This window comes from Nannospalax galili, unplaced genomic scaffold, assembly GCF_000622305.1.
Source record: "Nannospalax galili isolate Female #2095 unplaced genomic scaffold, S.galili_v1.0 scaffold2584, whole genome shotgun sequence".
NCBI lineage: Eukaryota > Metazoa > Chordata > Mammalia > Rodentia > Spalacidae > Nannospalax > Nannospalax galili.
This window is the reverse complement of record NW_008350822.1, coordinates 115,934-120,014: the sequence shown is the minus strand read 5'-3', so window position 1 is coordinate 120,014 and position 4,081 is coordinate 115,934.

The window sequence follows — 4,081 nt, the reverse complement described above, 5'->3', positions numbered from 1 at the left end:
AAATGACTATGATGTTCATAATTCAGAAATTTCTGCATTCCCTAAGACTACTATATTCTCAAAAACTAATTATCACATCAATATATTCAAAATATTTGAAACTTCATCTTGAACCTTAAAAAGAAAATTCAAAGAATTTATTCAGCTCATTTAGCCCTTATCGTTTGCACTGTCAGAAGTAAGTAGACAGGATTTTAATGGAAGGCCGAATTGAGTTGTGGATGAGCCAGGACCACCTGTGTCCTCCTTGAGGACTGAGAGACTCATGAGAAAGAGTGTCCAGAGACTAGTAGAGCATGGCTGTTCTATGCAGAAAGGGTTTCAACACAGATGGTGGAGTCATCTATAGCCATGTTCTTCCTCCTGCAAGACAATGATAGAGAAATCCTGAAGGAATATCCCTATCAGAGCCCTCCTATTTGAGTCCATCCAAAGCATCACATTGATGGTAATTGGTGTAACTGGCAAAGTTAAGTAATTAATGTTTATGATGGAGAGCATGAAGTAATCACAGATAGATATATGAAAGGTAGATAGATATTCTTTTTATATTTTAATGGGATTTCAAACACTTCATATATTAGATCTTAATTGAATTTAGACCTCATCCCTCTCACTCCTCACCCCATGCATAATATTTCCACCTGATTTTATGCATTATGTCATATATATTAAGTGCTATTGTGTAGAACATTTGTACCCAGTTGCCCCTTGGAGCACGTTCATCAGCTGGAGTCTAGTCAGCCTATCTGGAGTCACTCTGGTAATGAAGATCTACTTTCCCTCACCCAGCAATGAACAGTTACCAATAGTTCCTCAGCTATGGTAGGGACTTACTGCCCATTTCCCTTGTTCTATGCTGGATTTTTTGTCTTATTACATAGGGGTCTGCACATCCTGTTTTGGAAAGTGTCTGGGAGGTTTTGAAGAAAAGAGTCAGACCATCTGCTCTGCAACCAAATCTCTTTCTTCCTTTTTAGTTTCAGAAGCACAAACTGGATATCTCTCCTTATTTAATAAATGATTCAGATCCTAACATATGAGGCACCTAGTTTTGATATAATTGTTACTCATATCCTCATTTGAAAAAAATGGAAGTCCATGTAATCATTAAATTTTGGAATTACTTTTGAATGCCTTAATGCAGGTAATTGTTGTCTAACCTACTGTTGTTAACTGTGCTGTAAGGAAAACCTATAGTACAAATCAGGGCTCTTTGAAGCTCCCATAGAGCACACCTGCTTTATACCTCATACCCTGTTATCTTCAGATAGATTTGGGAACTCCAGGTTTTGGTTCCTGATGCTCTCAGCTCCCTTAGGTAGGTACCTGATGTTTTTTTTTTTCCTTACCTCTTCCTAAGTATCTGATTTCTAAATCTCATGTACAGTCCCACACATGAGTAAATCTATAGAAAAATCATGTAAATCGACTCTAATCTATGTTGGTGCAGCCTTATACTTTAATAATGTACCCTGCATATTAAGTATGGCAAAGCTCTCTTTACAATGATGCTACCTCCTGCCAGTTTCCCTAGTTCCATGCTGGGTTTTTTTCTGATTGATCAGTCCCAACCTTAAGCAAAAAACAATTGGCAACTGACTACTAATGGGTAAGGGAGAGTTGATATTGTTTAAGGCAATGACTCTAGATAAGTTGATTTGACTCCAGGTGATTAACTTGCACTGAGAACAACTGAGTACAAAAGCTTGACTCAATTTATCTTAATATATATGGCAAAATGCACAAAATGTGGTTGGGTCATTGGAGATGGTGATGGGGGAGATGATTAAGATATTTTGTATGAAATGCACCAAAATTCAATAAAACATACATAAAACATAATATGATGCTATATTTTTTTAAATTTTTATTTTATTCAGGGTTTCCTTGTAACTGCAGCTGGCCTGAAACTCACTATGTAAACCAGGTTGGAATTATACTCACAGACATCAACCTGCCTCTGCCTCCCAAATGCTGGGATTAAAGGCATGTGACACCACAGCTAATATGATGTTATCTTTAACCAAACCTGCTATAATATTCATAATTGAGAAATTTCTGCCTTCCCTAAGGCTAGTATATGCTCAAAAAACTGATTATCATATGGAATTCAAACAATTTATTCAGCTCATTTAATCCTGAGCATTTGCACTGCCCTAAGTAAATAGGAAGGAGTTTTATGGGAGGCAGAGTTGAATTGTGTCTGAGCCAGAAAAAACTGTGACCTCCTTGAGGGTTGAGAGACACAGGAGCAAGAGTATGTCCGGAGAATAATAGAGTATGGCTGTTCTCTGCAGAAAGTGTTTCAACACAGAGGGTTAAGAGGCATCTTTAGTCATGTTCTTCCTCTTGCAAGTCAATGGTGACAGAGCCATCCTGAAAGAAAATCCCTGTCAGAGCCCTCCTATTTGAGTCCAGCTAAAGCATCACATTGATGGTAATTGGTATAGTTGGCAAAGTGAAGTTATTGATGTTTATGTTGGAGAGGATGGAACAATTAATAGATGTATGTAAGGATAAATATTCTTTTAAAATTTTTTATTGAATTTTGAAGTTCTTCATACATTAGATCTTAAACAAATTTCGACCTCCTACCCCATCCCCCACCCCCGCATAATGCTTCCACTGGATTTTATGCATTATGTCATATATATTAAGCCCTCTTGTGTAAAGTGTTTGTACTCAGACGTCCCTTGGTGCACGTTAATCTACTGGAATCTAGCCAGCCTATCTGGGGTCATTCCCTCACCCTGCAGTAAACAGTTGCCAATAGTTCCTCAGCTAGGGTTGGGACTTACTGCCCATTTCCCTTGTTCAATACTGTTTTTTTTGTCTGATTGAGTAGGGCTTTTGTGCCTGCTCTAACCCTTGTTGGAAGTTCAATGAGCGTTTTCCCAGTAATCCAAAAGCCTCTGTTTACTTTATTTTATTTTATATTTTTATTTCATGTGTATGTGTGCATTGCCTGCTTGTAAGTAAGTGAACCCTTGTCGTTCAATGCCCATGGAGGTCAGAAGAGGTTGATGGATCCCTCGGGACTGGAGTTACGAACAGTTATTAGCTATGTGGGTTATGGGATTCGAACACGGATCTTCTGAAGGAACAACCAGTGTTCTTAACTGCTGAGCCATCTCTCCAGCACCTAGCCTCTGTTTTCTTATGCTTATGTATCAACTTTGGCTTTTACAATCTTTCTATCCCTTCTTCCACAATGTTTCCTGAGCCATAGTTGGGTAAGGTTTAATATAGGAGTCCAATTCAGGGACACACTATCTGCAGTCTCTTATTCTCTAAAACTTAGCCAGTGTGGCCTTCTGTATGCATCATGCTGTGTTGTGTGAGTAAGCTTTACTGGTAAGAGTTAAGGTATACATTTATATTTTCTTCTATTCCCTGCTCTGCCATGTTCCACGAGTCTTAGGTAGAGGTTCCAGTGTAGATTTGTCGCTTAGTGTTTGGCATCTCTCAGACATATATTCTATTCTCTGTGACCAGTTGTGGAATTCAGTTATAACCCCCATCTCTTGCAAAAAGAAGCTTCTTTGATGAGTGATGTACAACATACTCCAGTATAGGACAAAAAGGACACATATTCATATTCCAATTCTGGATGTTAAGAATATATGAAAATGTACCTTAGAATCTAAATGAAGCATATTCAGGGTGTAAAATTGCCCTGTATTAAACCAGTATGGCTGAATATGATCATGTGTCTTTATAAGAGAATGAACAAGAGAGTTTGTCACAGAAAGAATAGGGGAAGTCAGTTTGAACAATGAAGGCAGAGATGGAATGATATGGGAAAATAAAAGGGGAGCTGCAGTCTCCACGAGCTTGAAGAAATAAGGGAAAGATATTTTTCTAAACTGTCTCATTGAGGTTTTTGTTCTGTTTTGTTTCCTTTTTGAACTGCAGTTTTGCAAATTTCAACAATGTACTTAGATATCCTCATCTGAAACATGATTACTCTCCCCTGCCTAGTGCATTCACACACACAACACACACACACACACACACACACACACTATATATTTGAGAAGAAAAGAGAAAGTGAACAAAAGAAAAAACAATGTGAGGC